This window comes from Corvus kubaryi, unplaced genomic scaffold, assembly GCF_017639235.1.
Source record: "Corvus kubaryi isolate FWS band 111438036 unplaced genomic scaffold, C.kubaryi_AGA036_p1.0 37397, whole genome shotgun sequence".
Taxonomy (NCBI): Eukaryota; Metazoa; Chordata; class Aves; order Passeriformes; family Corvidae; genus Corvus; species Corvus kubaryi.
Window position 1 is genome coordinate 13634488 of NW_024581136.1, and position 26228 is coordinate 13660715.

General features: G+C 41.2%; 1 long non-coding RNA gene across 1 annotated transcript in view; it reads left to right on the forward strand.

The window, feature by feature from the left end:
- The first annotated feature begins 662 nt into the window (after positions 1 to 662).
- LOC121671222 overlaps positions 663 to 26228 on the forward strand; it is a 50893-nt gene continuing 25327 nt past the window's right edge. The window contains exon 1 of the long non-coding RNA XR_006018431.1: positions 663 to 751. This is a non-coding gene — a long non-coding RNA (uncharacterized LOC121671222). The remainder of the gene's footprint in view (positions 752 to 26228) is intronic.

Here is a 26228-nt window from a genome sequence, read left to right on the forward strand (position 1 = left end):
AAGCTGATGTGTCCAAATCCTGTAGGCAGCTTTGAAAGCCTGTTTGTGCTTTCCCTCTTCCTACTATTCAAGCATAGAGTAAGGTCAGGGCTTTCCCATACCCTCTCCCTTCTCTGCTGGTGGAAAAATTCTGGCCATACCTTCACTTACTCTGCAGTGAATGGATAATGTCACTGGGGATTGATTGATCTAATACCCACAAAAGGCCAGAGGAGAGATTCCCTTGGTTGCCACAGATACTGGATCAGGACCTTATCTTTTTATGGCACTCATATCACTCTCACTATTTTAATATCTGAACATCTTGTGGTTTATAATATATTCCACTTCCTAACTCACCCATGAGATACAGAGGTAGCATTAATCACTTAATCCCATTTTACAGATGATGAAATGAGGCACATCAGACTCCATACTCATTTCAGTCTGAACTACTCTGAGACACTCTTGGCATAGGCAAGAGGATGAGATAAGCACCTGCAGCCAGAGATTTAGACACTGTCTTAGGAGGGGATACTACAGCAAGAATGAACAGCCCTTTGGAAAGTGCCTTTTTTTACATTGACTGCAAAGGGAGCCCGGATGATGAGGTAGTTAAAATCCCTCCCTTCGAGACAGATACTGCTGGGTCAGGCGAATCCCTTCCTAAATGACTTGCCCAATGCCATGGAGAAATGTTGTGGCAAAGGAAGACATTAAGTCCCAGACACAATCACAAGGCTGTTTTCCTTGGACTGAGCTTTGATTTCAGGTAAAAGATTTTTTTTCTTAAGGCAGGAAAAAATACTAATAAGTTTAAAACTATCAGCTTTGCTTGGATTAGTCACTGGGAATCTCAGCAGCCGGGCTCTTGAGCTCTGGCCTCTTTGACTTTCGTATGTTTAGATGTTCAGGCCCTAATGAGTTGATCTCGTTGATCTTTAGGTACCTATTCATATGCAAATCCTGGCATTCTACTTTTGCTAAATAGTCTTTGTATTAACACATGAAATAAATTTTTTAAAAAAGAAAGTCAGGCTGTGGTAAATCCTCATACTTAGGTTTGTTTGCATTTGGATAAATGATCATGGTCCCTCTTTATATGATCTTGCTGTACCCCTGTTAGGAAAAGGAGGGGGAGGGTTGGGTGGGTATTGAGAAATCCAACTTTTAATCTCTTCCACATCATTGTAAATGTTTTATAAAAGAAATGAATTGTCCAAGAACTGAGAGATAAAGATGCAAAAATATGCTAATTCCTCAATTTCCTCTTTGGCCAGATTTTTAAAATTACCACAGAAGGGTCCTCATTCTAGTGTCCTAGGTGGTTTTTCTACTAAAAAGACCAAATCTGTCTTCTAAGGCTCCAAAAACCATGGCCTGCCAGAGGGAGGATGCCTTTTCACAGCAGATTTTGCAGGTTCACGGTGCATGTGCATGTGAGAGACCTGTACATCACTGTGCCATGCCAGCACACACTCAAGAGATTTTGAGCATGAATCCTGACCCCAATAGTGAATGAAAAGCACTCAATGACTTCAAAGGGTCCGGGATTTCACCCATCATTTTTCAGACTCTGAAGCTTGCAATCATTAATGGTTTGTTCTAAAAGTGGTGGCTGCAGAGCAGTAAAGTCATATGGGAATTTCATTCAACTCTGTGACAAACTTCTACTATCTCTGTTTAAATGCTGTGTATGGTACAGTTATGTATATAATGCCTACAGTACAGTTATTTATATATTTTTAACTAGATTAGTCACAGAGAGTAATCTGAAACACAAGAAAACTCTTGAAGGGCCTTGAAACCTACCCTGGGCACTACATATACACTTATATGTATTTATGGATGTGTGTAGGCACTTAAAACTTCCAAAAAAATCTCAGCCTTCATTTGAACAACTTGCTTGGAGTTGTAGCTGAGTTTCATTTGCTAAAGAAAAGCTGTTTAGGAGCAAATGCAGGTTGCAACAAAATGTTAGGAACAAACTGTCCAGGATCTTCTTTCACAACAATCCCACGCGCTTACAAATCTCCCTTTAAGAATAAAGTGGTAGTGCAAACACCTAATTAAAAAAACGGCTTGTATTCAGAGTTACTAATTAAAAATCCTCATGTTCCCCCGACTTTTTCCCCCCTCTGTGGAAATCTGCAAGTTATTTAATTGAAGTCCCATTTTGTCGGTGCAGATGCACGAAGTGTCTGAATCATCAAACAGATTTAGGGTGTTTTGATTGTTGTGTGTGCCTCATTGCTATTCCCAGAATGTCGAGCTGAGCTTATGCTGATCGGCAGGACTTAGAAGCATGAAACAGTAAAAGAGTCCTTTCTTCTCATCCCAGCCCCATCCCCCTTGCCCCCCTGGATTTACATTGAAACTTTGCCAATCTCAGATCGCACTCTGTCTGCTGCCTCTGCATTAAAATGGAGCTGCTTGCCTGTTTTTTTGGCCCCACACTCCATCTTCAGATTCCCCTTGGCTGCCCTAAGACGCCCCTCATGTTGCTTCAGAGAAACTTCTTTAAGAAGGCAATTTCATTTTCTCTCTATTTTTTCCTTCTTCTTCTTCTTCTTTTTTTTTTTAATAAAAATCCTTCTCTGTTTTTACATTTGTGTGCTGTGTGAAAAGAAAGGAGACAGAGGAGGAGAGAGAAGCCTGTTTTCGTCTAGAGGTGAAAACAGCCTGGTGAGCAGCAGGTGCAAAGCCCCAAAGCAGCTGCTTTCTGCTCTCAAGTTGAAGCGCCTTGGTCCCCCACCCTCCACGCCAAGAGCACTTCATATAATCCTCTCATGCAATTCACACTGTAATTGCAGATATCCAGACTGCTAGGGCTCATTTTATTATTATTTTTACTGATAACAAGATCTGCAAACAGGGGACCGGTTGCAGTAATTAGTTGTGTGTCGCTAGGCAGCTTCTGCAGAAGCAACTTGGATTCTTTTCCTTTCTTTTTCATTCTTTTTAGGGAGGGGAGGGCACGACTGCTTTGCCCCCTCCTAGCTCTCCTCTTTTTACCCCCTTGAAGGCCACTCAAAGTAGCACATGGAGAACTTTCCTGCTGGCTCTGTTAGGTCCCTTTATTATCTCGCCTGCCTCTTTCACTCCTTGAGTCGCAGGCTGTTGGATGGGTGCTAGCAATGAAGATTATTGTCTTGAGGACCAGCTTGTTTTCTCAAGGCTCTGCTTGTTACATTGCTAATTATGGGTCTATGGGATCCTTTTCTGATATTTGACTAAGTGGCATGGATTGCTGTGTAATCATTTCCCACTGGGGAGGGGGATCTTTTTTATTATTATTATTATATACCTCTGGACAACTTTTCAGTTGCTTTTATTTAGGTAATTGCTCTTCCCTGTAATCCAGGAATTCTTATTTTTTTAATCATATTATGGATTTCACCAAACACTAGTTAACATGTTAATTACTGGTAAATACACACTTCTTTTTCCTTCTGTTCAGAGTGAATACAGATCCTATGAATGTGCTGTTTGTCATCTGTACCCCTTATGTGTTATCTCTGTCTAATAGGACACTCTTGTTTACAGAATGAAAAGACTGAACATGGACATTTGGCTCCAAACTTTTGTTTTAGATTAGGGCTTAATGAGTTTATGCCTTTTTTTGTTTTCTGTTTTATTTTTCAAGCCAAAACATAAAGGAATAAAAATCAGTTTGATGACATAATTATTTTTAATAACCTGAACAGATTTTGCAGTGCTGAGACACCATACAAAAGCCGGGAAAATGGGATCCTTTATTTAGTTGCAGAAAGCTTGATCCAGCTGCCATGAAGTCAAGGCAAATTTTCCACTTAGTCAGAGAAACTCAAATCAGTGTGGAAGACCAGACAAGTTTCTTCCAGTGTGTCCTGGTAACACACCAGGGTCCAAATGGACAAGTGTGGTTCAGACAGAGGGGAGTGGAGTGGGGAGGAGATTCTGGTAGTATTCAGTTATTGGAAATGTTTTCAGTTTGCCTTAAAATGGTTTATTTTCCTGGCTTGTGCCAACCGTGATTTTTGCAAAGCTGTAAGTTACTGAGATCTTTCTTTTATGCTGCAGTCCCATGTTTTGATAAATAAAACTATTGCTAAACTGACCATTGCAAAAAAAAAAACCAAAAAACTTGAAAGACTCAAAAGCTCCAATAATCCCTCTGGATGAGTGCTGCTGGGAAAATGGTGCTTGGCTACAGTGACTTTAAGAAACCTCAAGTCAGATTGACACAGAACTGGAAAAGTAAAAAAATACTTTATTTAGGGTACTGGATAAGGGAATTCAGACTGAGATGTAAATGAGAACAGTCTAAGGCTGATTTAACCCGTGCCATTCTATCTAAGATGTCAAAGACTCTTTCTGGCAATGAGGAACACCCCAAAACATTGGTGCCCTCTGGGGACAACTCTTCTCAGGGGCCTTGACTCATATGTCAGGATGTTGAGTTTCACACCTTTTTATGGCTTTTTCAATCACTCCAAAACTTGTGTGGCAAAAACTTTCAGCTGAGATATGCAGGCCAGCTGAGTGTTGTCAGAATCCAATGACACCACGACAATAATCCAGCCAAAACACACTGTGCTGGTGCAAACCCTCCTTATTTATTACATTGTTTTATAAAGAGATACTTGCCTGAAGAAACATAACAACTCTGAGCTCTGCAGCCTCTGGTATGTTTGCCTACAAAGTTGCATGGCTTAGACCCATTTGTTTTTAAAAATGGCTTGGTAGCCTCTTCTCAAATTTCAACCCAAAGAGCTGCTGGACTTGGAGCAAAGTAAACACAGTCCAGTACTAATTCTCAGCAGTCAGTCCAAAAGTGCTTTTCCCTGGGGGGGCCAACAGGGATGTCCACAAGCTTTCAAAATAAACATAATTCAAGGTGACACTGGCACACCAGGACTTGCATTAAGGATATGTCAGAAGTAGTAAATTGCAGGCTGGCAGAGTGGGAAAGAGCAGGTCAAGTGATATTGTGAAAAAAATCTATGTTGGTTCCTATAAAACTTTCAAGCAGTTCAGTCGGTTCAGTGTAAATGCTGTTAGTTGTACAACTACGCTGAATTTAATCTACAGTGTCAAAACAGTTTGCATTCTTTGCCATTAGAAATGTGAACTTCTTAGAGACACTCCTGAAGATGAGATTTATTAGGCTAAAAAGTGACAACTCCTGGCTATTTCCTGGAGAAATGTATTATTCCATCTCAACTAAAATTAAAACAGGTCAAGTAAACAACTCTCAAAGCTGGAAAACTCAATTTCTTGCCCATCCAATTATGCCTAGCTAGACCAGCCCGTACAATTTTCCATTATGACTGTTATGAACTGTGTGTGGTCCCCTGACTGTACCATACGAGCTGGAGCACCAGAGCACAATAAGGCATGTTAGGGGCTGTCAGCGTGTTTTAGGATCTCCTAATTCTTGTTCACTGTAATCACATTGCTGTGTACAATATAGCATTTGAGATGACCCTTTGAACAAAATTTCTTATTTACATCTACAGACTTTGGAAAAGTTCCGTTTGAGAGATAAAGAAAGTTAATTTTTTTTTTTCATTAGATGCAATCAAAACTTTGGGTGCTAATATAGGAACTTTCTCCTTGGTCCTAGATTGTGGCCTTAACTGTGCTTAAACATTTTCATCCACGTTTATTTATGTATGGATTTTTCTTTTTTTTTTAATACTGGCCTGCTTTGCCCTGTGATCCCCTATCCTGCATTCTGGTTGCTTTGCTGTAATTAATTTGTTTACTCTTTCAGTGCTGCTTGAGTAGAACACTGTAAAATCTTCTTAAGCACCAAAGTACCTCCAGCTCTTAAAGAAGAATCTATTTTTTATTTAAATCAAAGCAATACAATCCAACCAGCTTCTCATTCTTTTGCTCCTCCCAATGCACACATACTTTCCAGCAGTTACGAAACTGTAGAACCATCCTACAGAAAACAGCTCATATTTTCATCTCAGCACTTACCAGCTTTTTTAATAGTGCAGGTGGGCTGCAAGAATAATCCTTCCACAGCAAATCAGGAAGTTATGGCACCAGCTTGGGAAAACAGTGACAGGAAGCAGCAGCACAAGCAGGATTTTCCAAAGGTGAGAAGTCCCTCGTCACCTGCAGGAGTATGGAAGATATTTCAGAAAGGCCAGCAAAAAAGGAGGAGTAAATGTCTCATTTGGCACAGTCACAACTTGGTGCCAAGGGTCTGTGAAGGGTAGTGTGCTCAGGCTGGGAGCAGGGTGGGATGTTCTAACTACTGGGCGATGTCTGCAGTGGTGGGAAGGGTGCAGGGGTCCCTGGGCAAGCATGCCTTGTCTCATTTTGGGACACCACTGCATAGAAGGACAGGGCTTCATATGGAGAGGCTGGACTCAGCCAAGGTGGCGTGAGTCCTGCAAAGCAGGAAAGGCATCCATAATCACGTTAATTACAGTCATTGAAATATCATGAGGGAATAAGAAAGACTCTGTATTCCAATGTGTGTTGGAATCAGCCCTTTCCCTGCAGGTTAAAAGCACTATAGTGTGGACTGCATGAGGGAGGAGCTGCTCGCTTGTCCCCTCCTTTAACTCCTTGAGGTGTCAGAGTCAGTTACCCTAAGAGATCTCCTCACACGCCACTTGTGCTTTAAGTGTCTCCTCAATAGCTGGTCCTTTGTCCCCATATCACCCACTCATTAAGTATCAAATGGCCAACCCAGATCCTAGTCAACTCTGGTCTTTGTGATTATTTCAGTCAAAAATACCTTTGGGCTTTGCCTCTCACTTAGGAGGATAAATCTACAACAATTGTCCCACCAAACAACTCAAAAGGGTGGGCAGTAACTCGCTCACCAGGATGCTGACCCCACCCTCAACTTCCTGCTGTGGGAAGAGTTCTGGTGTCCCCAAACTGCCTGCATCTCTCTGCTGGCATTGCTATGGCATCGGGGAAACCGGTGCTTGCATAAGTCCTGCTCTGTGCCCAGAGCTCTGGGACTCTGTAATAATGCTACAAGATGTAACTTAAATAAGAGCAGTATGTGGGCAGGCAGACACCACCCAGTGATTTGCATGTGCAAATACTTGTACCAAATTTAAAGGCTGCTTGTGAAACTAAGGCTGTAAGTATAGCTGAGGCTTGAAAGCATTAAAAACCACCATTAAAGCAGTCCATTAAAGCACAATTACACACAACAATAACACACCTAACTGCTGTGGGCCCAATACAGCCATTCCCAAACTAGTCTGAAAGATTTCATATGGCAGGTTTCACATTTTGTGCAACTGTGCTCTACTGGTTTTATCTCTGTATGTATTAGAGCAGCACTGGAAAAACCCAGGTAAAGCTGGGGCCACATCCTGGTAGTCAACATAAAAAGTCATAGGAAGAGATAGTTATCTTAATTTCAGCAAATTTAAATAGACACAGGAGGGGAAAAAAGTGGGAAACAAAAACGGGTTAAGGCACTTGCCAGAGGTTATAAATTAGGTCAATACCCAGGGCTTTAGAGCACTGGTCCAGTGACACATCCACTGCACAGCCCTGCCTCACGCTGACCCAAACACTGAGAGTTTGGTTTCCTCCCGTCTGCACAACACTTAAGACACCTACTAATTTTCTACTCTCACCAGCAATGAGGACAAAGGGCAGATGACTGGATTTTGTTCCTCTGTGGCTGCCAGCTTTTCAAAGCCCTTCCACAAGCTTGAATAACATGTGTTGCATCTGGAGTTCTGAGGGCCATATTTTAAAGGGCTCACCACCCGGCAGCTCCTCCGGGAACACTGCCGGGAAGCAACCACCAGCCAGATGTTCAAAATAGCTCAGTACCAACTTGCTGAGACCTTTGGCCATTTACCATGGGGTCTGAGAGAGAACAGAACAATTTTGAAAGTCTGCAAAATGTAGTGTGCTGGGTATTTTTAAAATAAATGTTCTTCAAGATCTAGTATTTGTAAGCCAGATATTTAATGAGCCTTGGTAGCTCAGCTTTGGGCAATCTGGTTATAAAGCTCACCTATCTATGGAAAAAGGAACTGTTTTGCTTTACGAATGGAAGTGCACAAATTCTATGCCATGATTAAAGGGCTTTTTAAAAAATTGCAAATAGTAACAATTTTTGGAGACAAGTAAAAGGCCTACTCCATTCCCCCACAGTTTTGTAATGGGATCCTGTTTTCCTTAGAATCATAGAAATTATTAAGTGGGAAAAAGATCTTTAAGATCATTAAGTCCAACCATTACCCAGCACTGCCGAGTCCTCCTCTAAACCACATCCCTAAGCACTTCCTCTACACATCTGCTAAATACCTCCAGGGATGGTGACTCCACCACTTCCCTGGGCAGTGCTTGACAACTCTTTCAGTGAATAAATGTTTCCTAATATCTAATCTAGACCTTCTCTGGTGCAACTTGAAGCTATTTCTTCTTGTCTTATCTCTTGTTCCCTGGAGAAGACGCTAATCCTCACCTGGCTACAACCTCCTTTCAGGGAGTTGTAGAGAGTGAGAAGGTCCCTCCTGAGTCTTATTTTCTCCAGGCTAAACACCCCCAGCTCCCTCAGCTGCTCCTCACAGGACTTGTGCTCCAGATCCTTCCCCAGCTCTGTTTCCTTTCTCTGGACTTGCTCCAGCCTGTAAATGTTTTTCTTGTAGTGAGGAGCCCAGGACTGGACACAGGGCTTGTGAGGTGTGGCCTCACCGGTGCCCAGCACAGGGGACGGTCACTACCCTGGTCCTGATGGCCACACTACAATGGCCCAGGTGCCATTGGCTTTCTTGGCCACTTGGGCACACACTGGCTGATTCTTACCCATAAACACCAACCCTATCATCACCATCATTAAGCTCTAGACAGTTAAACCACTCCCTAATACACAGAGCTACTCACGGCCTCTCCTTCCTCGCTTGTCCCTTCTGAAGAGGTTATAGCCATCCACTGCAGCCCTCCAGTTGTGGCAAGGATGGCAAGGATGTCATAGTCTTCCTGCTGCACCATGGCTTCCAGGTCTTCCTGTTTGTCACCCATGCTGCCTGCACTGGTGTCCCTCAAATATTTGTGTGCCTCCCCATGCCTTATCTGCTGAGAGCCTGGGGACCTACACCCATCTCATGTATCAAACAGAAGGGTGGCTCCCAGTGTTAGCAGTGCCCACACTCACTTCCCCCATGTCAAAGCCAAACTCTTTAGCTTTTAAGTGCTTTTATTCATTTTTATAAGCCAAGAGTGACATGTTCACCAGAGTTCATCACAGCTCTATTTCTCCCCAGCCCCCCCCATTTAATTTTAAGAAGGGGCCAGCCCCAATATTTGAAACTCCTGCTCCATTTCTTTCCATTCTCTTTTTCTTCCTTCCTTCCTTCCCCCTCGCCCCCTCCCTCCATCTCCTACTCTGTCCCCTTCAGAAGCCCCCAGGATGACACCGCTCATTGATGCTTCTCCTTCATTAGCATTTCAGCAACTTGGCTCAGTAGTTTCAGAGACAATCCGTCATGAGAAAACTGAAGAATGTGCCCCATTTGCATGATTCTGTGCCAGAATGCAACTTTTTCTCAGCTGTTCATTGTGTAATTTCCCCTTGAGCCTTCAACTTTCCCATGAAGTCCCAGAAATCATATTATAGAATTCCAGACCAGCTGCAATGCTCCAAAGATTAGTTTTATGGACATTTTAACCAATCTCACAGCTCGACAAAGAGAATCACATACATAAGAAACATGGTTTTACTTTCTGTTGTTAGGAAAGGCAATGTGCCTACTTGAATAAAGTCCTTTGAAACTACAAGAAGGAATTTATGCCCCATGATGAGAATGATCCAATAACTGTTGTGAATCCTTAGGCATATTTTTAACTTCCACTTGTACTGCCTTAATTATTTTATTCCTCTTACAATTAAATGTTTGTAATCCATTTTGAGAGTCTTTCTGAAATGAATGGATATGCAAACAACTTGATTGAAATGCTCAGTGCATATGACTAAAAGTTACTGGCTCTCACACATCAGCAGAAAAAATCAAGCTTTTCGTTAGTTGGTTTTAGAAATCAAAAAGTGGATTATAAAAAAAGACAGGCAGATAAAACCTGCTTCTAATTACTTTCTAGAGGGCATCTGAGTTTGTAGAAATAGAAGAGTTTATTATATGAAAAGTAAGCAAGGAACTGAAAATTGGTGTGAAGCAATCAAACTATGTCAATTAACATGTATCCCATTAGGAAAATTAGGCACCTGTTCCACAAAAGTTAGACAATGGAGCATGGGAGGAGAACACTGCATTTTAACAATCTGGTTGCTAATTAAATTCTTTACTTTTTCCTATGTATGCCAATAACTATCATTTTTCCCATGTCATTTTTAACCTACTGAAACAGAACTCATTTTTAATTATTCTGCCTCTTAAAACCAGCAGATCTCTTCAATGCTTTCAGAGCCAGAGCATATAAAATACAAGCATTTAGATAAATATTTTAAATACTGTCTGGAGACTTTTTAATACAGATTTTTGTTGTCCCCCCCCTCCCCCTGTCAGTGGGGTTGGCTGTGTGAAAACCATCTTTGCTGACTCAGGTAAATATATGAAACAAACACAGGGACACACTCACACTATGGTGAGTGTATACTTATATATATCCTTGCATTGTGTGTGTATATATATATATATATATAGTGCAAAAATCCTATGGAATTAAAGCTTGCCAAGATTAGGACTTCTTAAACAGATAAATTAGGGTTCTTCTGATGTGAAAGATAGGGTTGGTTTTTTTTTGGTGAGAAGCTCACACGGTGATTAGAGTGAGGTTGTGGAAGATTTCATTAATTATAGGTGACTGGTTTTCCTCTCAGAGGACAGCTCAGGTCCCCCAGCTCCCCCTTGGCAGCTCATCTTAAATTGTTGTCTAACCTTTCTCTTAATTCAGCTCATCTTGAGCTGATGGGAACTGCTTTCATTCCACCTCTTGTGGAGGTAATGAAACAATCTTCTTATTCACTTGGTTCCTCTGAGCCAGTGACACACAACAAAAAACCCAGGGCCCTGATTAATGGCCGCTAATTAGCAATGTTAATGACCAGGTGTCCAAGAGCATGGCCAGCTTCTCTCAGCATGGAGTGATCCCTCAATGAGGGCCCTGCAAATCCAGCCCCAGTGACCCTTCCCCTCAGCTGCCAGTAATGAAGCTGAGCTCTCTCATTACACCCAGGAGAGGCTCAGGGGGAGGCCCAGGCCTTGAGAGCCAAACCCTTTCCTTTGGCTCTAGTGGGCCTTCCATTAATTAAGGTCAGCATTTTTGCTCTCCATCCCCCCCAGCCTCAGCCTTTTCCCCCTTAAAAAAAACCAACAAAACAACACCAAAAATCCCCCAACCCTCAAAGGTAAAAGATTTGGATGAAGGAAGGCTTAGTTTTTTCAGCTTTCTCTGCTTTCCCAGTGAAAAAGGTGCTTTTTCCCAGAGTGTTCAGGCTGCTTGCAGCCCCTCTTTCCCCTCGTGTTTTGAGCCCTCTGGATCCAGCTATGGACTGAGGGAAATCTTCACTGGATGCAGTTGCTCTCTGCCAAGCCTTCCCTTCCACCTCACAGTGAATAAGTACTTGTAAGAGCTCGAAGATGGAGAGATATTTGCGCTGGCAAAGCAAAAAAACCCATGTATATCAGCTAAAAACCCAAATGCACATCTCCACAGCTCAGGCTGGCCACACAGAAATGTATTCATATATTATTTCTCATCAACACTTTTGTTATGCTTATTATTCTTAATTTTAGACACATAAAAAGTGAGTTTCAACATAAACAGCAAGTAAAATATGCTCCTTTGGCTGCAGTTTGTAACTCCTTTCCTGCAGCAGCTCGAAGTGGAGGTGCTGTCTGCTCTCTGCCTGTGGGCTTGGGACAGCAGAAAGGGGAATTCTCCCTGTCCAGCTGTGGCCCCAGCCTGGGCTGCCAGCTGCTGCCCGAGCCTCTGATCATCATGACACAGCCCCTGTCTGTCAGGACAGGCTGGGGGGGGGGATGGCAAGAGTTTTTAAGTTCTATAAATTGATCTTGATTTTGGCGGGAGGGAGCCTTTACAGGATGGGAGATGTTTTATCAGTGTGCATGCAGCACATGGCTACAAAAAAAGAGCCAAATGTTTAAAGAAATACAGAACTGCTTCATTTTTGCTTTTGCTTTCATTTTGCTTAGCAAATGTAGTGATATATGAGCAAGGAAATACTTGTAGTGCACCTGCCTGCAGCCTGTGTGGTTAAGGCTGAGCACTTCTGGAGTTTCCAGAAACTTCAGAAGTTGACTTTATTAGCTTAAACTTTGACAGTGCAAATGTTTTCTTTTAGCTGGAAGAATATTACTACAAGTTTCTAATTTTTTCCAGTTGTGCACTGTGAAACGAAGGCACAAAATTAACATGCACTGAAAGGGAGTAGTTAAGGGAGCTGATGGGACGATAGGAAGCTTTTTACTCTAGGTCACATCTTGAGCTGGAAGTGACAGAAAGTTAATACTGCAAGAATGCCATTTGGTGGCTGTTCTAAGATAAGGGGGAGCCAAGCTCAAGCCTTAATGTGTTAATGCCTTCGCAAGTGCATTAACAGTAGTTGGGGACGTAGCTGGACACCATACTGCACCAATTGTTTTCCTATAAATCCTTAAGGGGGTGATTTCCATCTAACTGTGTAATACTGTCTCCTTCCAAATGACAATTATTCTCTGCTCTCTTGACCATCTGGGAATTACAGCAGTGACTAACATGGCAAATTAATATCAGGGTGATAATGCATTTGGATTTCTCCAGTACAATTTAATGAGTTACAGAAAAGAAAAGGTGCTGCCTTTTGACATGGCTGGATGCTCAGGCACAGGAGGTGACACTCCAGTGACAAGGCTACACTCCAGCTTCTATGCATAAATAAATTATTAAACTTTTCATTCTTGCCTCGAGACAGTTTTACTGGCACCCAATTTGACTAGAGAAAAATCTTGCAAGATACTCTGGTTCATTCCCTGTCGATTAGTTGCTCTCCATGGATCCTTGGACTTTCTAAGCAGATGCAGCCTTGAAATTGTGCTGCTTTCACCTTGCACACAGCAGGTTATTCAGTAAGGACCTGCTCTGGCTCTGGCTTGCTTCACCTGAAACTGTAATCCTACAGTGGGTCAGCTGTCTTTTAAAAGGTGTTTTTGAACCTGACATGGATTTTGAATGAAGGTTTACATCTATTCCCTATCCAGAAGATTGCATTGACTGTCATTATAGATATGAAAGGTTCAGTTGCCTGCTCTCCCAGAGACCTCCTCAGAGATTTTGGGTAACTTACTTATGGCCAATGAAGGTTGCTACTGAAAAGATGATATAATGATGGTGAGTGCATCAAAAATAAAAATGAATTTAAAAAGCTGATTGAAAACAAAACCCACCCAAAACCCAAAACCAAACCAGAATAAAAATTAGCCTGACCCTTAGCTTCCTGTGAAGAGTCATAACACCATTTCCTTTATTTTCTGAATTCAAGACAGACTGAAGCAAGGACTGACCCTTCATGTGCATTTCTGTGGCATCAAAATCCTATGGGAAACCAGTGGTAATTGAGGGCTTTAGCTACATGACATAAAGAAGAACAACTCAGTTTTCAAAATATTGTTCACTCCTTGTAACATCATTTCTAGCACCATGCTGTTCACACAGCCATGAAGAGCAAAGCAACTCCTGCAAACTGTAAGAGCTTTTGTAACTCCATCCTACACATCTAATTGATCAGCTATGCCAAAAAGAACAAAAGTCTTTCTATAGCTATAGTTATTCTATTACAGGTTATGCAGATAAGACTACAACTAGAGCCAGACACATTTTTTTCCAGATAAACCTTTTCCACTGACAAATACACATGATCACAAACTTTTCATGAATGGGCATTGAGTTCATCTCTTTTCTAGCTACAAGTCTGAAAATGTTTTCAATCTAAATTTACTTGCAGTTAATTAGAAAAGTCTAAGAAGCTTCAAACTGTGAAATATGAAATTTTTTTTTCAGTGTTTTAGTTAATCAAAATTTTGCCAAATTTTCACTTCAGGCCTTCACCTCTGTTATTGCATACACACCCCTGTTATTGAAGAACCAGTTACCTGAACATCTTCACTGGCCTCCCTTCTGCCTCCTGGAAGCTTCTCCTTTCAGGCAGTGGCTGTAATGCCTTTTAAAAGTATCATCAAAAGTATTTCCTTCCTTACATTAGAGCATTGCTGAAGCCATTGCTTAAATAAAACAACCAGAACTCTGACTGCTCATTATCTAGTGGTAGTTCATTTATGAAGAAAATAGGGATCAAAAGCAAAGTTTTGCCTAGTTCCAAACTTTGACAGGCATTCGGACACAGCTTCTGTTCTGTGTCCCACAGGGAAGGAAGAAATGAGAAACTCATGAAAGCAGTGACCATCACGGGGACCAAATCCCAATCACTGATGCCAAGGAAGTTCTGAGACTGACTCATGTAACAATGAGCTAGACCCTTTGGAAGATGAGACCTACATGGAGTTGTGAAATCAGCTGACAATAAAGATTCTCATTCTCCTTACACCCATACTGTCCCTGTTATGTGCCATATTCTGTTTAGTAAACTCTTCAGCAACAGCAAAAATAAGTCTCCAAAACTACTGAAATCTTGGCACTGGCAATATTTTGCTTTTATTTCATCTTGGTTTATGCCTGCTATAAAGTCCCAGTAAGGATAAATCTGAGGAGTGCACAGCAAGCATAGAGTTTGGGATAAATGTTTTGATTGCTGAGTTAAATTCTTGGTTTATCTGACAATTTACTTTGCAACTACACTTTTTCAGGATTTTATGGATGATTTTCCAGTTGCTTTTTCTAATCACTTTCCATTACAATCTTTTGCCTGTTTTCCCCATTGAAAAATGGACGTGGAATTACTTTTTCAATAAGACAAGGTGGAAATTCATTTGGTAATGTTTGCAAAGCAGTTTGCAATGACTGGTTTGTAGCTGTGCTAAATACAATGTACTATTAATAAAGTAATTAAAGAAAAATAAATAAGGAAGGAATTATGTGGATTCTGATAAAAGGCAACTAGTAACAAGGGAAGAATTTTGCCCATTATTGGAGCACATAGCTCCATAGGCAAATTAAAGCAAAGGCCCTGTCCTCAAAGTTTTGGGCAATCCAGGCTACATAATTGATTTGAGAAGAGCTACTCCAGGCTACTGTGTAATTACAGAAGTATTCACTCTTCTGGCTCCCACTCTCCTTGTCATGTTCTACCTCATTGCCCTTTATGCTAAAGCAAGCCTTTGTTGATGAGGGAACGGAAGCAGTAAGGACAAATAAAGCAATTAGCAGGTAGGGGGAATGCTACCACTGTTTAAGGATAACACACAGCTTGTATTGGGACGTTTATTAAGTAGAAGTCTAGAGCCTGCAGGCCAGAAAGAAAACACAGGTAATCCAGAAAAAAATCCAAAATTTTAAAAAGACCCTTTCTCTTATGTATGTAGTATTCAAGAAATCTTGGCAGGAAATAAACATTTTCAAATAGTCTATACAAAACACCCATGATGATTTTACTTAATATATTTTTAGTGGCTTTCTAATTCTAATTTCTAATTCCAGCTTTCTAATTTTACTTTTTTAAAAACCAGAATCTCATCACAAGAGCGCTCTTCTCTCCTGTTTCATGTGTGCATTGGCAGTAAGCAAACACCAATTTTTGAAGGGCTAAAATCTCATTTAAAGTTGCTGCAGAGCCAGCCAGGAGAGGGAGCCAAGACCTCGAACAAACCTTTCTTCCTGGCTCTCTGACACCCTGGGAAGGAAGCTGAGCCATTTTGGCCAGGGGCTCCTCTGTGCTCACAGGGCTTGTATGAATGCATTGCATGAGGAGGGGACAAAAGTGACTGGGAAAAAAAATTACACATGGAGTCCCCAGGCGTCAAATGTTGGATGACTCATGGTATAAGGGAAAGAAGAAAGCAGAAGGATAAATGAGAACCAGTGGAAATGAGCAGTACTGTAGTTCCTCACTCATCAGGAGACCAGGACTGGAGATTGTTACAGTCCATGGACTCTGGTTCTCTTCATAACTCATTAACAGTTGAATTTGAGATAGGTATGAAGAAAATAATAGATTTTCTGCTGAGTGTGGTGGACTGAGATCATGGATGGTCTAAACTCAGATCAGAACTGCAACCCCAGGCACTGCAATGTGCTGAAGTGCTGCTGCTCCTCCAGTGCTTGGGTGGAGTTTGGGTTCTGATCTCCAGAAATAAGTCTACATTACCCTTTATCTCCATAATACACCAGTCCAAGGTGGAAGGCCATTGCATGGAAAAAAAAAAAAAAAAGAAAACAGAGAACATGTAGAACATGAGAGGACAAAATAACCATGTTTTTAACTTTTAAGAGAAGAAATATTAGAAATTAGGAGGATCATTTCATTCAGGGCAATTTTTCATATTTTTCCAGCTGAAAAACTAGAAGAAAGGAGAAGATTCTGAGCCCAATTTAATTTAATCTCTTTTTTTTCCGTTTCCAAGTTTTCAGTATTTATAAATATAATTTCCCTTCATTTTCTTCCAGTAAAATAAAAGACATTGAGACCAGTCTGTAATGGAGAAAGCAATCATTAGAAAAATTTAAAAATTCTTTTTTGCTAACTAAACTGAAAACTGTATTTCAAACTAAAACAAAAATGGCTTCATTTTGACTCCTTTGTCCTCAAACTTTACTCTGAAATGATAAAATGTTGAAGTGTACACTTCTAGCGTTTTTTTCTAAAAATCTTTAGGAATTTCATTTTTCTTCAAGCATTTTAAACATTTTTAATTATTGCAATTGCTACAATAATTTATTTGTAGACTCAGATAACAAATTAGTTCCTCAAATTGATTTTTTTACTATATGGTTTTGATTTCTTTTTGCTCATAGTGCAGATACCAACTTCTCAGAAGTGCATCCAAAATAAATTAATCATGAATAGTGACAAACTGAATTGAAAACAAAGAGAATTTTTTGTTATTTTTTAACTAATCTTACAGATCAAAGTATTTGGATCGGAGACAAACACGTTATACTTTATTTCCTGAACTACTTTCTCTTTCTGGAAGCCTGGCAGTATTTCTTCAGGCACTTCACCCAAGCTTTGAAATGGTGAGGTTATCCAGATCCCCCAACAGGAAGTGAGGGATCAGCTTGGAGATGTTTCTGAACATCAACCCCAAGAATAGAAATCAGTGGAGAAACTTCTCACAGCTCTTTTCTGGAAGCTCAGGGGAAACAAGTTAATATCTGTGCCTAAAGTTAGATGCCAGGAGCATTTTTTACTCCTTCTGGTCTCTGCAGAGCAAGATCTTCCTCAAGCAACACTGATACCAATCTGCAGAAGAGAAGACTGAGGCACATGGAGAGGCAACTCTGCATGGAAATGGTTGGCTGGAGACCTGAACCAGATACCTGAAATCCCATTCTGGTGCTCTCTCCTTGAATCACTATGTGCTGGGGTGCAGGGAAATCTGCCTTGCTACGCTTGCTTTGTACATAAACACACAAGTTAATTTCCCAGACTTCAGAACCTGGCCACGTGCTGCAGAACTCTATGGATTATTGTGTTTCCAACAAGTGGGAATAAAAGCTAGAGCCTGCTGTATGAATGACTGCAGACTGTGTCCTGTCAGTGGCTGTGTGGCAGTGGCAGAGGCAATATCATGAATCCCCAGAGCTATCCTGTAAATCTTTGTTAAGTCAGGGGGAGTTTCAGGTCTGTTATTAAATGTTCAATTACAATCTGCAAGCAACAACAGAAGCAAATTGATAAAAATAGGGTAGGAGACAATAGATTTCAAGCAAAGGAAACCACTAAAATATGTTTTTGTAGAGAGCCTGGAGTAATATGAATAATGAACAAATTTGTAAAAATCAAAGTCTATTTGCAGATGAATAATAAACAGGGAAAAGGGCAGGACTGGCTGAATGAATTATGCATTATGAATCATTTAACAAGCATCAATATCTATAAAGATAATGGTTCTAATGTAAATAACAAGCTTTAATATTTATGCAGCCTTAATAGTCTGGGGAGTCTGTAATGACAGCTAAGAATTATACCTCCCCTCAGTGTTTTTCAATGGAAAACAGGTTTATCACAGTGTCACAAACCCAACACAGTTTCATGCTAGGTTTGATACACCCTTAACTCCACTTTGGACCCCGTCTGCCCTAATGCTGGAGTCTGGACAGAACCACCACTTCTAATTGACAGCAATGCCATGGCAATAAAATCAGAGCCTTCTGAGCTAGATATCACAGAGCATTCAAACAGTGACAAAGCTGGCTATTTCACTTTCTGCTTTGAGATAAGGATCTCTGTACCAACTTAGTGCAATCTCAGCAGCGAGAGGAGAAATGAAATGAAAAGTGCCCTCCCCTCCCCTCCATGCACACAGTTCTGTGTGGGAACAGGAGAGGCCCCAGAAAGACCTGTGCAATCACAGCTGGGCTGTTTGTTGCCTGGCCCTGTGCACAGTCACACCTTGTTGCTCCTCTGCCACAAGAAAGGGCCACCCAGCCCAGCAGTCCCAAGGCAAAGGCAGAAAGGTTTCCATAATTCCTGTGTGTCATTCTCACCTCACGGAAGTGCCAATGTGCCAGCATGGGCACGACCCTGCCTGGGCTCCCACGGCTGACAGCAGTGCCAAAAGTCAGGGAGTGACTGGGAAGGGATTGGGTTTCTCTACCCCCTTTTTGTTAGACTGAGGTTACATCACAGGAAAAATTGTTTATTCACAGGAGCAAAAGCAGCTGAATGCAGCACCATGCACCCAGCCCCTGATCATGGCAGCAGAGGGCCCAGTTTTCCCAACCATTCTTTCTCTTTCAGAGCAAGAACACTGATTCCTAAAGAATTTTCACACAGACCTTGGGGAGACAAGGTTGCCATGTCCATTTTCCTTCTGTGTGGCCATGGATTTCTGCAAAACCTGCTTACTTGGAGGTCTGATCTGGTACTTGGAGGTCTAATCCCCAGCTCTTAATTCAGATGCAAAACTGGCACATACTAAGGGTGACGCTATATTGAATTGCATAGAACCTGCAAAATATGTTGAGGGTTTTTTTAGAAATAACTTGACCTGCAGGATATTAATATAATGGCAACTACCCCTGCAGGATATAAAACTGGCACTGACTCTAAGAACTTCCATTAGTGTTGTAGGTTTCTAGGCCCAGTAATGGTCATTTCATCTGAACATGTGGAAATAAAACCAAACCATAATAGGACTTAAAAAGCATTCAATGCATATTTGTCCATAAACACATCATATAAATAAAAACTCTTTTTAAAAAAAAGTGCCAAATGAATCAATGTGTATTCTATTATGGAATAACAATATCCCTTACCACATGTGCTGCTGAAGCAAATAACTTTAGCTGGTACAATAGTATTTTCCATTTTGTGGTACAGTTTATATTTTGATCTATTGATTAAGGACCTGCCCCTGAGGAAGTTAATGACAAGAGTTCCCCAGGCTTAAAAGAAGGAAAAATGTGTAAAAGATTTGGCTGCAAATAAGGAAACAAATGTATTTCTCCTCCCTTTCTCCTAGCGAGAGTGAATGCTGAATACAAAACCAGTTGAAGACAGTGGAAAGATTTGCTCTTTACTTCAGCAGCTGGAAGTAAAGTTTTGGATCTGGCCCCTAAGCATGTATGCGTGAGATAAATTTTGGCACTACTGGAAACCCCACCTCATACCTCCCACTGTGAACATGTCATCTTTCTATGTGCTCATGCATGCCAAAGCTTTATCTCTTTTGAAATATTGCCCAGAATCAAGCTATGTTTACTCAAGTAATAGGAGATTCACTTATATGCAATAATTTCTTCAATGGAGAGGCTGTCTTTCCACAGTTGTACTTTGGACTTTGTTCCTAGTTTAGCTTCTGTTTTTCTAACTTGATGTTTTTATCCAGGTTTGACAAGAGGGTTGGATTTTTGTTGGGTTTTTGGTTTTAGTTTTTTTTGAAGTTACACACCTGGAATTAGCTTTTCCTGCCAAGAATTACAGTGCACCTGGAAGTACTAAATCATTTAAATCTGTTTTTTAGTGGTTTTGCACAATGGAATTGCATGTCTTTAAATCTTTCTTACCTTTTGCAAAACTAAATTGCAACCCTAGACAGAACATTTTATGAGTATGTAGATAGTGATATCATGAGATAGTTGTGCCCTACTAGTGTCTGCCTCTAAGGATCCCAGAGGCAGTTAGCTGAGAACTACATCTCCGGGTTTCTTTCCTCTGCGGTGGCTCTGCTTACCTACATAACATATGGAAATGTGAGCATACACTTACAGCAGATTGTTTGCTATGTTTACACCAGTTCTAACACTAATCCCCATTAATGTTTGATATTGCTCCCAAAGAGTTTAAATAAATGTCAGGCCTCAGATCCATTGCATACGTGTTAGGCATCGTATAAACTTCAGGTAGAAAGATACTGGAACACTGTGGGGTGCCCTTTTTTTTAACATTACTTTTACTGACTGGATTAACCACATCAGTGTATGCAAAGCCCTGCTACTTTCATGATTTCTGTCATCACATTTAAGAGTCCTATTTTCAAGAAAAACATAAGCCAGTTTCACATCACCTTAAGAGTCCAGTGTCTTGCTTCTGCTCTCAGTTACTTCCATTTATCAAATGTGTGTGTGAGTGCAAAGTGAAAGAACAGCCAGATGCACACAAACATAAAACTTTCTTCCCCTCTGTTAAAGAATATCAGACACAGCCATACTAGTTGCACTTTGCTGCAGAACAATAACCACCAGGGTCATGGCATAGATTGCCCCAGGCTGTGTAGCCCATCCAGCAGCAGCCTGGGTGCCTTAACTTGCAAGAAAATATTTAACTGCTGTGCAGAGAGATGTGCAAGGGAACACCCTGCGGACCACAGAAATGACAAGTGCCAGGCAGATTCCCAGCTCAAACTGCTCCTTTTCCCAATATGAGCTGTATGTGCTTACTGGGACTTTATTTACTTTACAGTAGAGACATCTAGAGACCTTCATTCTTAGCCCACCACGTGGACACTGAAGATGGTCAGGCCTCCTCTGTGCCAGGCATTCCCTTTCTCTCTCACCTTCCTTTCCCAATTTGATTATTTTACATGAGGCTGTTTCTCATGCTGATTTTTTTTTTTTTTAATTACTGTTTCAGAGGCTCAGCTCTGAGGCTGCAAAGCATTCCTATCCACCACCACCACCTCTATCAGACATATTTGGGATGCAACCACTTTGCATTTAGAAGACTGCTTCTCATTATGTTTACATAGTGCCCAGTTCAACAGGACCCTGATCTTAGCTGAAGACTTTCTGAAACCCTTGTATTGTCATACAGGCAATAGCAACAATATTCAGCTACAAAAGTCACCAGCACAAACGAGCAACACTGTGGGAGAGTGCCTGGGGACAGCAGTCAAGAGTAGAAAGTGGTTATTGAGACAGGCTTGTAATTGAACAGAGTTGATCTGCTCCTTTAGGCTAAAGACAACTAATTTTCACTTCAGCCAACCACAGAAAAAGTAAGTAAAAGCTGTAGACACAGCCATATCTCTTAGAACACAGTGTTGTTTAGTAACAAAAATAATTGGACTTCACAAGTTAATAGGTTTTGCAGCAGGAGATAATTTTATGTTAAATGATTAAGCTGTGTCTCAACCTTTGCTGGGCTCATTATATCCTTTAAGTAGTTCAAGTTTCCAGATAACCAGCAGCAGGACCAGGTAAGCAGGCAAAATTAGTATGGCTGGGAAAATTTGTATCTGTCACACAGGTCTGGTTCCCACACACTCTGGTTACATCATTACTTAGTCTGTTAACTAGAAAACCAATTAGGCCAGAGAGCTACTGTCAGGTGACCAAAACACGAAAATGCACAAGAAACCCTACCCGAAAGATGGGATTTCAGCAGAGGCCCACAGATAGCCGACTCCTCTTCTGCTGCACTGCAATTTTCGTATTTCATTTCACCTTTGCTTTCAGGCTGAGCTCTGAGGTCCCACAGATTGATGGTTGAAGGAGCCTTGTTTCTCCCCTCAACAGGTGCGCTGAGAAAATTGTTTCCTGCATCAAAAATTACACAAAATTATGTCATAATTTCTCTCATTCACTATGGCAAATTTCCTTCTCCTTCACACCTTTTAATTTACAGGGTGAGAACAAGGCAGTCGGTGCAGAATTGAATGCTGCACTTTGGTTAACAGTATGTTCATCTTAAAGGAAAAGGTTGTGTAAGACCAGGGTGCAGCTAAAATTCAAGGCACAAACACCTTCAGCAATGATTGTTTGTTTTCTGCAAATGCTGAAGACATTTCTCCATGCACAGAGGAAGCACAAAGGTCTCTGGGCTCACCCTCAGCAGAGAAGTGCACGGGCAGAGGAGGCCAGCATAGGGCACTGGGAGGACAGGTGAAAGCTAGTTTCCTGTAAAGCATGCATAAGAAGGGAATAAATACACCTAATTTCTATATTATATCACTGATCTGGCTAAAATACAGCTTACATGACTATAATATTTTTTATGTGCATGTACTGTAGACACATGCTCATTATATATAAATGTATGTGTATGGCATACTACAAGTGATGCAGATATTTTCTAGCTTGCACATCTTTCCTGATTCTGGCATCACCTGAAGAGCTCACTGACCTGCTAAGTCTTTGCTCTTACCTACAGAAAACCTGCAAACACCTTCAATACCTTTGCTCTGGGCCAAGAGCACTAACAAGCCACACGCTCTTATGTTCTTGTTCAGATTTGTTTTCTGTTAGGACAAGGAGAAAGAAGGAAAGAGTTGATTAAACCTCACCTCAAAAGCCTCAAGAAGAGACTTCATGAGCCAGAGGAGGGCAGGCTGAGGGCACAGGGGGCCCTCCCCCACTGGAGGGTGATACTCAAGTACCAGCACTGCTGTTTGATCCATAGCACAGTGCCATTGGGCTAGAGGGTTTCCTCCAGTGTGGCCCCCTTCATTTCTGATGACCTGTTATCTTTGGGAAAATTTTTTGGAAAATGGTTATCAGAGGAAGAAAACTAATCAGAAATACTTTCCTTCCCAATGATTTTGTTGAGCAGACGGTTTGATCGGTGGGTAGAGAAGAGCAAACCAGTCCCTGCCGGATGCCTGTCAGCTCAGGGAACCAGGCTCTCACATGTTTTCCAGCACAAGCTCCTCATTATTAATTCATGCTCCAGGTCCTCTGTACATGCTGTTACTAATATTAGGTTTCAACAGAGTAATGAGCAACAGCAATAGACTGACTATCTTAATATATTTTAAATAATGTTTGAAATATTGAATTTGAGTTTGGATTTTTAATTAGAGCCTGGGCAGGGTATTGACAATCTTCCTACTGTTTTGCAGCCAGCAAGCAAATAAGATAGGGATTGTTCTGATCTGAACACTGAAAGCCAGTCTGATTTAGGGGATGGATCTGAAATACAACACCAAACTTTAAAGCATGGGGGAAATTTGGCTCTAGCTTCAGCAGACAGACTTTGACCCATCCCTATACTAAAAAAGGACTTTTGATATGGGACTTTTGTAAAAGTAAATAGTTGTGAGACCAGCACTTACAGATATGCTCTGGAACATCCTGTCAGTGAGTTGCCCAGGGACAGTTTGACTCTCAAGGACACCACTATTATTAAATAAAGGGGATATGGGGTAACTGGGCATAGAAAAAAGGGATTTTTGTGGTATAAATATAAATATATAGTATAAATTGATACCTTTAGGACATATACAGTAGGAAAAAAAAATAAGGCAGGCAAGCTGTGGGTCTGAAACCCTACAGGGCTTCCAAGTCCTTCCCACTGCTGTGCTGCAAGCAGGAACATAGGTCAGCATCTCTTCCTTGGTTGGACATACATATATTAAAGGACTCATTTAAAATTGGAGCTGGGTAAAGAGCTAGAGCCATTTTCCTGTGAGCATGCTCATTTCTGAATGTGCTCCCTTTGAGAGGGAGTTCTCAGTGAAGACTTTGCTGTTCTGGAACTCACTCCTCCCACTTGGTCTGTTGGAGTCTGAATACATTGACCTACGGGGCACAGTGCGAAGCCTAACTATTTTCCCAGGATTTTTCTGAATGAATGACTTGAGTAGGTAGAGGGAAGAATGTTTCATTTGTACAGTACATGGAGGCTTTTAATTAATAATGTTCCCATTTGAATGCCTATTGTATTTTTAAACGTGCTTTGTACATAGACCTAGAGCATCGGATAACTGCAGGGGGTTTTTTTCCAATTAAAACAAAAAGAAATCTCACAACAATGTGGCATTGCTGCCACATGTCTTTTTGTGATATCTTTATACAGTGCCTAGCACAGTAGTCTCTGATCTGGACCATGACTTCTAAGTGCCAGCACCTAGACAGAACTGTCCAAACTATGCCAGATCTCAAGGAGATGAAGTTTCACACCAGTTGGAGAGCTTGACCCTGCTGATCATCACTGTAAGGCTGGGGATGTTCTTCAGTCAGTCGCTGACATTAGAGAAGTGCCCAGGCTCCTCAAGGCAGCTTTACCTTTTTCTTGTCTGGGTTTGGAGCTCTTGAGAGATTGGGTCTTTTCTTGGTTACGTTGGGCATTTCATATTTTTATAACATGAGAAACAGCCTGGTGAGTCTTCTCACAGCAGACAGGTTTTGTCTAATGAAAATAAAGGTCTTTGTAGGAATTGAAGTTTGTACTGGTTCCTACAGTTTGAGTAAGAGTTTTTCAATGGTTTTTTTTTTTAACCTTTCTCAATAAAAAGATATTCAGTTTTGATATCACAGATTTCCAATTTTTTTTGTCTGCTTTGGTCCTCTCCAAACACCCTGACACAGCCTGAAGAAAAACATTTTATATTTTCGTATTAAAATGTCTCTGAATTTAAAATTTTCCTACAGAGAGATTTATTTAGCTGTTGGGTTCAGCTGGTGGTCTGTGGGTGAAATGTGATTCAGGGAAATGCTTTTATATGGTCCAATTCTTTCTCCCTGTGGGAGATGCAGGCACCTTTCCTGTAGGACATGCTTCTAAAGCACCTGAGTACATCCTTCTATGCCCGATCGCCACATTTTTCTGATTTCAGTCTGCTGTTACTTTTTTTTAAATCTACACCTGGACCAGGGTGTCAGATATTTTAAGGAGACAGGTGAGGGCGCTGCCAGCAAACTGGAGTTTTATTGCTCAACTCATTGTGTTTAAGCTGTTTTCTTGATGAAGAAGTTGTTGTGCAAAGACAAGTACCCAACAGGCTCTTTCCACACACTGCATTTGTCCTTGTTGTTTCAGTTCTCTCTGTGTTTTGCTGCTGGAGCAAACCACCCTTCCTGAAAGCCTTAAAAACCCCTCCTGCCACCTCCGCTTTTTCATTCCTTTTCACTGAGTAGGCTGCCAAAATTGATTTCTGGTTATTTACTGCAACATCTTTTACTCCATTGCCATGGGACCTTCCCTCCCTGATCAGGCAAGCGCATGGCAAAGGACCAGGTGAACTCAAACCTGTCACCAGAATTTAAATGCAGACCTCCTTTGAGAAACACCATGGAAAACCACACCATTTTTCATTCTATCTGAAAACCCTGTAAGAATCTTACACTTAAATCAGGTATTGCACAAGCTTCCTTATGTAGCTCACCACAACCCTGATCTGCACTACTCTTGTATTTCTATCTCCCTTAGGAAAGATGGAATGGTTTGTACTGAACTGTGAGAAGAGCTCAAATTTCTACGACTTCTGCCCTTACATGAGGATGCACAAGGGTCAGTTAACAAGGACAGGGCTGGGTTTAGCTTTAAGACAAGATAAAACACCACTTTCCAGAAGAAAAGCGCTGATGAGATGCATTATTCCTCAGAGTAACTAATCCATTGCAGGTACAATGGTCAGCATCTTATTCTGTTTCTTGATTTTACTATACATGATGCATCTTCAACAGAGTTAAAGGCCCCTAACTTTCCATTGCTTTTGCAGTCGATGGAATCCCAAGAATATTTTGACTGGAAAAAGATCATACTTTTCCACAGGAATGATGGTACATAGGTAGGAGGAATAAACAGTTTCAGATCTAAAAGCCCTTCCTATATAAAATACGTTTTAAAAACCAGTTCACAACAAAGTGCTCTCAGGCAGTTAAGATCTACATCCAAAGGGATGAGGTACAATCACACATATCAAGTGTCCAGCACTTCAGAGTATAGATGTTCAGCTGTGCTTGCTTACGCTGGC